This window comes from Bos mutus, chromosome 5 (assembly GCF_027580195.1).
Source record: "Bos mutus isolate GX-2022 chromosome 5, NWIPB_WYAK_1.1, whole genome shotgun sequence".
Classification (NCBI taxonomy): domain Eukaryota; kingdom Metazoa; phylum Chordata; class Mammalia; order Artiodactyla; family Bovidae; genus Bos; species Bos mutus.
Window position 1 is genome coordinate 81622391 of NC_091621.1, and position 12310 is coordinate 81634700.

Consider the following 12310-nt stretch of genomic DNA (forward strand, 5'->3'; position numbering starts at 1 on the left):
AAGTTTTTTTTCTTCTTCTAAGTTGGGTCTCCAGGGAACTATTTCTCAGTGTTCTCTACATTTCAGTTTTCATACTTTCTCCTGAAATAACAACGGGATATTTGAACTTATTAAGGATCATAAGGATTATAGTAAGCCTTAGTAAGGCTTCCTTCATGGCTCAGTTGGTAAAGAATCAACCTGCAATGTGGGAGACCTGTGTTCTATCCCTGGGTAGGGGAGATCCCCTGGAGGAGGGCATGGCAACCCACTCTAGTATTCTTGCCTGGAGAATCCCCATGGACAAAGGAGCCTGGAGGGCTACATTCTATGGGATCGAAAAGAGTCAGACACGACTGAGTGACTAAGCACACCACAAAGATCATTTGGTATTTGTGAAATTAAAGACTAAATGAAATTTCCTAGGAAATTTCCTAGGATGTAGAGTCTGGCCTCCATAATTTGTCATGCTGCTAAATAAAACTTGCTTGCACAACCACTAAGACTTAATTCAAAACCTGTCACCATATTTACTCTAATTGCACATGAAGAGTATTGTATAAAAATATAGACACAATCCAGTTTTACACTTGGCCAATGACCTTGCTTTCTATCTCATTGAGGGAATAGGAGCAAGAAAAAAATGTCATCATGCTCTCTTCTTCATGTTTACCTACCTACCTGCATCTATGTCTATACCCACTGCTTTCTCATCTGTTACAGAAAGTGCTCCTACATAGGAAAATCTCTTCTCCTTTTTTAATTAAAAAAATTTTTTTAATGAACACAGCATGTGGGATCTTAAGTTCTCCAACTGGGAATCAAACCTGTACCCCTTGGATTTAAAGTGCAGAATCGTAACCACTGGACCACCAGAGAAGTCCCAGAAGTCTCTTCTTGTGCAAAAAATCTCATGGCCTCTTGCCTAGTCGCCATCATTACTTCAGTAATGATTCTCCTTATCATCTACATCAATTAACTTTCCTTTCTTTCCACATTGTTATCCAGCCTGTTAAAAACAAACAAAAAAATTCTTTCTTGGCCCTACCTACCGTTCAGCTACCATCCCTCTCTTTACTTTCATTTATGCGAAATTTTACCAGAAGAGTTGTCTAGACCCATAGTCTCTAGTCCTCTAGTACTAATTACTCTTGAATCTATTCCGTTTTTTGAAACTCAACTGCTCCACCAGGTGTCCTTTTCAATGTCTCAGTCGTGTCTGACTCTTTGCCATCCCATCCCATGGACTATAGTAGCCTGACAGGCTCCTCAGTCCATGGGTTCTCCAGGCAAGAATACTGGAGTGGGTAGCCATTCCCTTCTCCAGGAGATCTTCCTGACCCAGGGATCAAACTCAGGTCTCCTGCATTGCAGGCAGTTTCTTTACCACCTGAGTCATCAGGGAAGCCCTTTCAAAGTCAATAATGAGCGCAAAGATGCTAAATACAGTGGTAAATTCTCAGTCCTCATCTTACTTGATCAGTCAGCAATATTTGACATAATTGGATCCTGGAGATTTCTTCTTATTTTTTTTTTTTTTGGCTATTTCAGAAAGCACATTTTAAGTCTCCTTTTCTTATTCTTCTTTATCGCTTCAACTTCATAATATTGTAGTGTCTTGGACCATAGTTCTTCTGCCTCTTCTTCCTTCTTTCTGAATTCATTCCCTTGCTCTTACCCAGTGAAAGTGAAAGTGAAGTTGCTCAGTTGTGTCCGACTCTTTGACCCCATGGACTGTAGTCTACCAAGATCCTCAGTCCATGGGATTTTCCAGGCAAGAGTACCAGAGTGGGTTGCCATTTCTTTCTCCAGGGGATCCTCCCAACCCAGGGATTGAACCTGGGTCTCCTGCTTTGTAGGCAGACACTTTACCATCTGAGCCACCAGGGAAGTATTGTAGATTTAAATAACATCTATATACTAATGACTTTCCAGCCTGAACCGTGCCCCTGTACTCCAGTCTTGAATATACCACTGCTTTTTTGAAATCTATATTTACATGTTTAACAGTCATCATTTAAACTCAGAATGTACAAAACTCTCAATCCTATTTTCTCCAACCTTTACCATTTCAAAGGATGGTAGCTCCATACCTCTAATTGCTTACTTCTAAAACCTTGTAGTCATGTTTACCTATCCATCATGCAGTATATTAGCAAATTTCAGGGCAAAAGCCTCTTGTTGAAAGTGAAAAAGGAGAGTGAAAAAGTTGGCTTAAAGTTCAACATTCAGAAAACTAAGATCATGGCATCTGGTCCCATTACTCATGGGAAATAGATGGGGAAACAGTGGAAACAGTGTCAGACTTTATTTTTGGGGGCTCCAAAATCACTGCAGATGGTGATTGCAGCCATGAAATTAAAAGACGCTTACTCCTTGGAAAGAAAGCTATGACCAACCTAGATAGCATATTGAAAAGCAGAGACATTACTTTGCCAACAAAGGTCCATCTAGTCAAGGCTATGGTTTTTCCAGTGGTCATGTATGGATGTGAGATTTGGACTGTGAAGAAATCTGAATGCCGAAGAATTGATGCTTTTGAACTGTGGTGTTGGAGAAGACTCTTGAAAGTCCCTTGGACTGCAAGGAGATCTAACCAGTCCATTCTAAAGGAGATCAATCCTGGGTGTTCATTGGAAGGACTGATGCTAAAGCTGAAACTCCAATACTTTGGCCATCTCATGCGAAGAGGTGACTCATTGGAAAAGACCCTGATGCTGGGAGGGATTGGGGCAGGAGGAGAAGGGGATGACAGAGGATGAGATGGCTGGATGGCATCACTGACTAGATGGACGTGAGTTTGAGTGAACTCTGGGAGTTGGTGATGGACAGGGAGGCCTGGCATGCTGCGATTCATGGAGTCACAAAGAGTTGGACATGACTGAGTGACTGAACTGAACTGAACCCTTAAAAGGGGCTTCCCTCATAGCTCAGTTGGTAAAGAAACTACCTGCAATGCAGGAGACCCCAGTTTGATCCCTAGGTCAGGAAGATCTGCTGGAGAAGGGATAGGCTACCCACTCCAATATTCTTGGGCTTCCCTTGTGGCTCAGCTGGTAAATAATCCTTCTGCAATGCAGGAGACCTGGGATCAATCCCTGGGTTGGGACGATCCCCTGGAGAAGGGAAAGGCTATCCTCTCCAGTATTCTGGCCTGTAGAATTCCATGGACTGTAAAGTCCATGGGGTCACAAAGAGTCGGACACGACTGGCAACTTTCACTTCACTTCACTTCACTTCACCTTTAAAAGGTATCCAGATTTTGACCTTAATCTCACCACCTTAGTCAAAGCCAGTGGCATCTCTTACCTGGAATATTACATTAGCTTTCTCTTTGATCTCACAGATTCTACCTCTACCCTTCTCTTTTTTTTTTCACACTCTGCTTTTTCTGTTGCTATATTTTTGGGGTTTCTTTTGGCCATGTCATGTGCGGCTTTTGGAGCCTGTTCCCTGATCATGGATCGAACTGGTGTCTCCTGTGTGGAAGCGTGGAGTCCTAACCACTGGACTGCCAGGGAAGTCCCTATCTTTACCGTCCTTAAGACTGTTCTTAAGATGTTAGCCAGAACAATTGTATTAAATCATAAGGCGGTCTGTGTAACAACTCTCCTTAAAGCCATCTGAGAGATTCCTATATAACTTTGAATAAAAGCCAAATTTTTATATTAATCCACAATGTTACCATTGTTTCCTTTCCCTTCCCTCAATCTCTTGGTAGCCATTCTGTTTCTTCCTTGTGCTTCCTTGAACATGATAGTCATGCTCTGTTTCAGGCTCTTCCACAGGTTTCTCTCTCAAGGGTCTTGAGGAAGACAAATAGAAATTTCAGGGTTTCTTCACCTTTTACTCCATAATTGCTTCTTTTTTTCTTACAGTTATGTCTAAGTAGTTCTGAGTGGCTTTGTGACACCATTGTATGGAGTTCAGTGTATGAGATGTCATCCCACCTGAGTGTCTTCAATATCTACTCTGCCACCTTCCACAGTGACTTTCTGGTCTGGTCCTCCCTCATGAGCTCTTATAGTTTCACTAATTTCTATAATTTCTTTGTATTGCCCAGAGTGACTCTTCATAGTTTTCAGCTCTGCGGGCCATTTATGCATTTAGTTTCACAGTAAACCTTCTAAGGATGAGATGGTTAGATAGCATCACTAACTCAATGAACTGAACTTGAGCAAATTCCAGGAGACAGTGGAAGACAGGGAAGCCTGGTGTGCTGCAGTCTACGGGATCTCAAAGAGTCGGACACGACTCAGTAGCTGAACAACAATAAGAAAACCTTCTAATGCTCAAGGATCCTTCTGGGCTACAGAGAACTTGATGAAGCTATCTTAGCTCTTTCTGCCTATAAACATGATATGAATGAAGTGTTCTATCACTCCCTCCGTAGTCCAAGCATGGGGACACTGGGGGTGTTGTAAGTTACTTTTCTTTCTTTCCTCACTCCAAATTATTTTTGGTTTATATCTTTCTCTTATCAGGGATTCATTTTGGGCAGGGAAAGAAGGCAGATGTTTATTTTTCCAGAACCCACAAGATTCTCTTTTTCCCTTTCTGCATTTTCTCTCCATCCATGGAATATTGTATGGTGTTCAATAGTGCTGGAAGCTAGGGAGGCTTTGTTTTCCTTACTTCCAAGTCTCTCATCTATTTAAAAGTCCTGGATTTTGAGACACAAAACTAAGAACTGACTTGCACTTGGTTGGCTTCATTTTGCTGTATCCTCCCTTCCTTGTGGCAGAAAGCATGGAACTCTAGCCGCTCTGATGGCTACTGAGAGACAGGAATTAAAGAAAAAAAAAGTTCTTCAATTTGTATGCAAAATATTATCCTACTGCATAGACTGTATCACCTATTTAGAAGGAAACATAAAATATGCTCTCGCATATTGTTTGTCCTGGGAATTATGTATCCAGGGTTTGATGTAGCTTAGTTGATGATCAATGAGTTTTACATACAGCTATAGGCTTCTTGAAGTTTCAGTTTCAAGGAACTTTATTTCAAAGAATCATTACATTTCTGTAAATTATATATAATGTATATATATATCCTCCAAACATTCCAGAGTTAGCTTTTGCTTTTATAAACTTTAAAAAATTAGGAAGTCTATAGCCATAATGAAAAAAAAATACATGAAAAAGAAATACTGAATAGTTAATATCTAAGCTCCTTTCTGGAAAGACAAAATATTCTGGTGGTGTTTCACTGATATTTGCTCAGAAAGTTGTTGTTATCCTTTTTTAATTTTTCTTTCTCTTTTTCCCCACTTTCCTCCTTTCTTGTTCCTCCTCTCTTTTGCATGGACTAATTAAAATTGTCTCCTCTGTAGTCATTTTACTCACATTGACCTAAAGCATTTTTTTAAGTCCCAGTGTGTGCCTTGATAGCACATAAATAATCAACATTAGATTCTGCTTTCTGGGAATTTAAATGTCCTAGTTTCTCCCATTTACATCCCCAAATTCTGAATTATTAAAGAATTGCCTTTTTCTTAAAAACAAAATTTAAAATCCAGATGGCCCAACCCTAACTCCTTTTATTTCTTCCCTTCTTCACTCCTGGTGAGAAAGGCATCTTTTGGTATAATGTTGTATGAAAATTTTATTATATGAAATACTTTATACCATACTATGATAGCAAGGATTCCCAGGTGATGCAGTGGTAAAGAATTCACTTGCCAAGACAGGACATGCAAGACATGTGTGTTTGATCCCTGGGTGGGGAAGATCTACTGTAGGAGGAATTGGCAACCCACTCCAGTATTCTTGCCTGGAAAATCCCATGGACAGAGGAGCCTGGTGGGCTGCAATCCATGGGTTGCAGAGTCGAACACAACTGAGTGACTGAGCAGAGCATGATAGCAAAATGAAACGTTTGTTTTTTACAGATGCTATATTGTGAAGCATGTGAAGGACCTAAGTCTACTCCTGCAAAGGTCAGGATCTGTCACTGCCTTCCAGGTGAGATCCAGTAATGATGTTCTCTCGTCCCTACGGACTGCTGCCAGGATTGGAAAGGGATCCAGGGAGTCAGGGCTAAGATGGTTAAAGGAATGAGGGAACCTGGAGGTAAGGATGCTAGAAACAGAATGAATTCCTGGATGACCCATTCAAGTCTGGGATGGAACATAGTCAGCAGTGTTTCTCTATCTTAGCATTGTTTTTGTGTTCATAATCAGAAATTTTCTTTCTGGTATAAAAGTACCTGTGCACTCACTTCCAGAGAGTGCCATAAAATGGAGGAGCCCATTTATAAGTAAGAGATTCTACAAATTTCATACCTCTGAAATGGTTAAGACCAGAGCAACAAAGAGAAGAGAAAACACCAGATTGTGTACTAAAGGTGTTGACTTTTTGTTGTAAAAGTGTGTCATTTGGTGATGAATTTTCTTTTTCTGAGGACTCTGATAAGTTATCATTAATATTGTGCTCTGTGATGGCCTGGGTGGATGGGATGGGGGTGGCACGAAGGTCCAAGGTGGAGGGGATATATGTGTACATATAGCTGATTCATTTTGTTGTACAGCAGAAACTAACACAACATAGTAAAGCAATTCATACTCTAATAAAAGAATAAAAACATTATATGCTGATTTGGAATGCAATGGTCTTAGAGACATTGGAACATTTATTGTTCAGCTGTGGCGTTTTCTCTCCACTGAGGTACACTATGACTCTGAAATACATGAGGTATTCTTATATATACTAGGTCTAACTGGGAAAGATATTTCAGGTAAGGAACTTAATTAATTACCTTGCAATTACCTCTGAAAAGATGAGTACCTTTGACAAGATATGGGAGCTGTCTGTGCACCATTTTGAAAATTGGGATGAAGTTGGGGAATGGGATGGGAAGGGAGGTGGGAGGGGGCTTCTGGATGGGGAAAATACGTGTGCCCATGGATGATTTATGCCAATGTTTGGCAAAAACCACTACAATATTGTACAGTAATTAGCCTACAATTAAAATAAATTAATTAAAAAAAAAGAAAAAGAAAATTGGGATGAAATGACCTAGATGAGAACTTCTGAGGTCAGAAGTGGCTTCCTTTGTGAATTCACTTCTTTATCATCCAGCTGGCTCCCATACCCTCATAGTAAATCTCTTTGGAGCAAATCTGTTTGATTCTGATGTCATCTGGTAGATGACCATTTGGTCAGGTGGAAAGAAGACAATATTCTACTTTTGGCCGTTTTTATTCCACTCTAATTCTCAGCAGATGAAAATTATTTTAGACTGTCTCTCTTGTTTTCTTCCTTTTTCACTTTTGTCATTTATAATATGTGTAAATAAGCCAAGGGGAAAGACAATTTCGCCCTTTATTAGTGGTTCTCTCTCACATGACTCTGTTTGCATTAACAAATATATTCTTTCTTCCCTTCATTAATGTGCTCATTCTGTGAACACTTCTCAGGCATTTGTCACATGCCAGGCCCTGGAGAAGGCAATGGCACCCCACTCCAGTACTCTTGCCTGGAAAATCCCATGCACGGAGGAGCCTGGTGGGCTGCAGTCCATGGGGTTGCAAAGAGTCAGACACGACTGAGCGACTTCACTTTCACTTTCATGCATTGGAGAAGGAAATGGCAACCCACTCCAGTGTTCTTGCCTGGAGAATCCCAGGGACGGGGGAGCCTGGTAGGCTGCTGACTCTGGGGTCACACAGAGTCAGACACGACTGAAGTGACTTAGCAGCAGGCCCTGGAGAGCACACATGTCCTGCCCTAGTAGAGGTTATACCCTACAAAATATAATGAGTCATGTAAATAAAAATATTTTTAAAAAATTCTTTGAGGGCCTGTTGAGGAAACATGTACATATTTAAGTGGAATACAATGATCAATTTCACTCAAGGACAGACAGATCTTAAAGTGTGTAAACTTAAGTATTTCTATGAGTACATTTCCATTATTAAATATTCTTTTAATTTCACTCTAGGCTTCAGAATTTTATGCGTTTGTATCAACAGATTTTTAATATACATAAAATAGCATGATATCTCTGCTATCTCTATGGTTACATTAAGACATCTGGTCCCAACAAAGACAAATATCATATAATATCACTTACATATGGACCCTAGAAAAATGATACAAATGAATTTATTTACAAAACAGAAACAGACTCATAGACATAGAAAACAATCTTATGGTTAGCAAAAGAGGTGGAGGAGAGGAAGGATAAATTAAGAACTTGGGATAACAGATACATACTGTTATCTATAAAACAGATAAACAATAAGGACCTACTGTGTAGCCCAGGGAATTATATTCAGTATTGTGTAATAACATATAGTGGAAAAGAATCTGAAAAAGAATATATGTGTGTGTGGGTGTATATATATATATATATGAGTCACTTTGCTATACACCTGGAACTAGCACTATATTGTAAATCAGCTATACTTCTGGGATGGACAGGTTGGCATATTTAAAATGGATAACAAACAAGGATCTACTGTAAAGCATGTGAAACTCTGCCCGATGTTATGTGGCAGCCTGGATGGGAGGGGTATAAAATAAAAATTAATTAATTAGCTTTTTGAAAAAGACTTCTGATCCCACTCTATATTCATGGTGAAGGTCTGTGTGATATAAGCTTCCACAGGGTCTTTGTGCCAAGCTAAATTCCTAAATTAAAACTGGGAACAAGACCACTGCCCTCTGATCAAGCTGATTACCACTGTAAACCATTTCTGACTATTTCAGTGAAGCTTTTCAAAAAGAAGCACTTTAATGTCTCTTGACCACAGCTTGATTGTCAGGAATGAGAAACTCAGTCTTATCGAGGACTTGGTTTAGTTCACAAACTTTCAGAAATACCTACTGAAGTTTAAGAAGCAACATTCAATTTATGCAGAGTTATAAGGAAAGCATGTTTTCCCAGGTGGCACGAGTGGTAACAACAACAACAAAAAAACTCCCCTGCCAACGCAGGAGACTCAAGAGACCCAAGTTCAATCCCTGGGTCGGGAAGATTCTCTGGAAGAGGGCATGGGAACCCACTCCATTCATGCACATAGGGATGCGTGTGTGCTCAGTCACTTTAGTCAGGTCCCACTCTTTGTGATCCCAAGGACTGTAGCCCACCTGGTTCCTCTGTCCATGGAATTTTCCAAGCATGAATACTGGAGTGGGTTGCCACTTCCAGGGGATCTTCCCGACTCAGAGATCGAACCCACATCTCTTGCATCTCTTGCATTGGCAGGCGGATTCTTTACCACTCTGCCACTTGGGAAGCCCTGAGTTATAGGGATAAAGAAGATTAAATTTCTTTAGTGAACTTAGCATTAGCCATCTACAAGTTCTCACACAGGATGGACACACCCTGGTCTTCTTTCAATTAAAGGGGAAAAAAACTCATCAGGTTGTATGACAAATATTTATCCATCCCCAACTGAATGGTGGAGTAAAGACAAAAAGTAGCAGCAGAATGCATCACTGAAGCCACACAACTCCGTCCATGTTGTTAAGCATTTAAGGTCTACACAGAGCAGTGGCATGCTGCAGCAGTAGCATTCCAAAGTGATTTTTCTGCAATCAGAGTTTCATTCATTACCCAATTTTCATGCAACTCCCCTGGCATTTGAAATATGTTTCAAGGTAGACTCCCCAAGGGCTTTTCCCCCTCCCATAATAACTGATCTGCTGTGTCCAAAGATAGATCTAAATATCTTTGGTGCAAATTACTTGAGGCCTGCAGAGCATGATTCTCTGTCATCTCCATCACATTTCACACCTACGGAACTGATAACAGATTAATATCTAGGCTGAAAATATTTCATCAGCGTCTCTGGCTAAGGCACCTTACATTATTTTATCTGGGGGCACCAATAAAAGGAGGAGGAGGCCCAGAAAGAAAAAAAAGTTATTTGCACTCAGAGAGGAGGGAAAAAAAAAAAAAGAATTTCCTTTAGTATTATGAGAAAGGCAACAAGGCTGGTCTTGGCAAAGTTCTCTGCTCCGATTATGTATACACTTTTATTCAATCATTGTATCGCTTGGTGTCTGACATTTGGTCAATAGTGCAATCTACCACCGATCAGAATAAAACAGCCACCCCAGAGCACCTTGGAATTTCATTAGTTTCCTTTCAATGTAGTCCTTATAACTAGATGTTTATTTGGAAACACAAATTTAAAGTTCAATTCTGTGCCTTGTCAATATTAGTAAAAAGTCAAAGATCCTAGACATTACTGTAAACCTGATTTTTTTCCTATTTATTTACTTATTCAATTGGAGAAAAAGAGTTGAGAGAGGGACAGTAGGGTGTCGGAAAAAAAATTAAAAATTAAATTTGGAATAAAAAAGAATTAGACAAATTTTACTAGTATGAAGGAACTTTTTCTTCCATAATTGAATTTATCAGTACAAAAATATGCAGAAGAAATAATTTTGCACACATATTTAGTTTTCTGTATATGTGTAAAATGGCTCAGTGGTAAAGAATCCACCTTCCAATGCAGGAAATGCAGAAGATGCGGGTTTGATTCCTGGGTGAGGAAGATTTCCTAGAGGAGGAAATGGCAACCCACTCCAATATTCTTGCCTGGACAGAGAAGAGCTTGGTGGGCTACAGTCCACAGGGTCGCAAAGAGCCGGACACGACCGAGTGACTAAGCACATAGATAGACGCACATGTATGTGTAAAGGACGTTAATAGTGAAGATCAGTAGGAAAATAGTAATATTAACATATAATGTTGTTGATTATAAAGAAACAGCACAATGTGATGTGACAGAATGGATTTGGTTTTGTCCCGATCTAGGTGTGAATAGTGGTTCAACCACTATTATCTGTTGGCTTTAGCATCAGTTTTGCTGAAGCCTCTGTTTTCTCATTTGAAGATTAGGGTAGTGATAACAACTTGATGGGCATGAGGTGAAATATAATAGTATTCATCTAAATCATTTGACATTGTTGTTGCTGTTCAGTTGCCTAGTCATGTCCTACTCTTTGTGACCTCATGGACTGCTGCATGCCAGGCCTCCCAGACCCCAGTTTGCCCAAGTTCATGTTCAATGCACAATAATTGCCATCCAGCCATCTCATCCTCTGATGCCCTTTTCTCCGTCTGCCCTTAATCTTTCCGAGCATCAGGGACTTTTCTAATGAGTCGTCTGTTTGCATTAGATGACCGAAATATTGGAGCTTCAGCTTCAGCATCAGTCCTTCCAGTGAATATTCAGAGTTGATCTCCCTTAAGATTGACTGGTTTGATATTTAATAGTATTATTGACTGGTTTGAAATATAATAGTATTTATCTAAATCAGTTGACATAGTAAACTCTTAATATTCATTTTCTCTTAGCTCTTCCCTCTTTTTGCACAGCAATCAGAATAACAATTAGACAGTGATCTCACAACTTAAAAACTATTTTTATTGTCCATCATACATTCTTTTCCTTCTTTATTCATACTAGATCTATTTTGTCTCAAATGAATGGATACGCTTTAAGGCTGTATAGGAACAAATGAATGAATTGATAAAAGGATAAATAAGAAATTATGTTCTTATAAGAATAAGTCAAATGCTGTAAATGTTTATATTAAAACTTTCTGAGGAAAGAAATTTCACTGGTAAATTAGATTCTTTTTTTGGGCTGGAAGGGAAAGTGAAAGTCACTCAGTCGTGTCTGACTCTTTGCGACCCCACGGACTATACCGTCCGTGGAATTCTCCAGGCCAGAATACTGGAGTGGATAGCTGCTCCCTTCTCCAGGAGATCTTCCCAATCCAGGGCTCGAACCCAGGTCTCCCACATTGCAGGCTGAGTCTTTACCAGCTGAGCCACCAGGAAAGCCCTTTATTGCGCTATTGGTTAAATATTTTAACAGTGTGCTGAAAGAATATGGTCAAGGCATTATTGGTATGCCACATATAATCTTAAAGTGTTATTTTTAGATAAAAAGGAATCCCAATAAACTTGTAAAAGAGACCAAAACACCTGGTATTGTGGTAAAATTGGCAACTTGGAGTGTTTTTAAAATTAAAAAATATTTAATTGTATCATAACACATTTTTAACTTCTTTCTTTTGAACTGTCAGGAAACAGTAACATTCATGTCCCATCTTTGTGTGTGTGTGCAAGTGAGTATGTGTGTGTGTGTGTGTGTGTTGTTCTGTTTAGAAGCTTTGGAGTCATTTTCTAAATTACGGCACATGACAGCAAATGCAGTATTGAACTTCCCATTCATACTTTAGTTTTGAGCTTCATTTGCAATTGCTTTTGTGTGCTTCAAGTCAGTTAAATATTATTCTATATTTTGCTTTTTTCACAATATTGATTTGGGGTATTATGGTGGGAGTTAATCTCTTCTTATTGGTTT

General features: G+C 39.5%; 1 non-coding gene across 1 annotated transcript; it reads right to left on the bottom strand.

Annotated features, from left to right (window-relative positions):
* Nucleotides 1-1797: 1797 nt before the first annotated feature.
* TRNAC-ACA (transfer RNA cysteine (anticodon ACA)) lies at nt 1798-1869 on the bottom strand. Its single transcript has one exon. It is a non-coding gene; the product is annotated as a tRNA-Cys (tRNA).
* Nucleotides 1870-12310: the final 10441 nt, after the last annotated feature.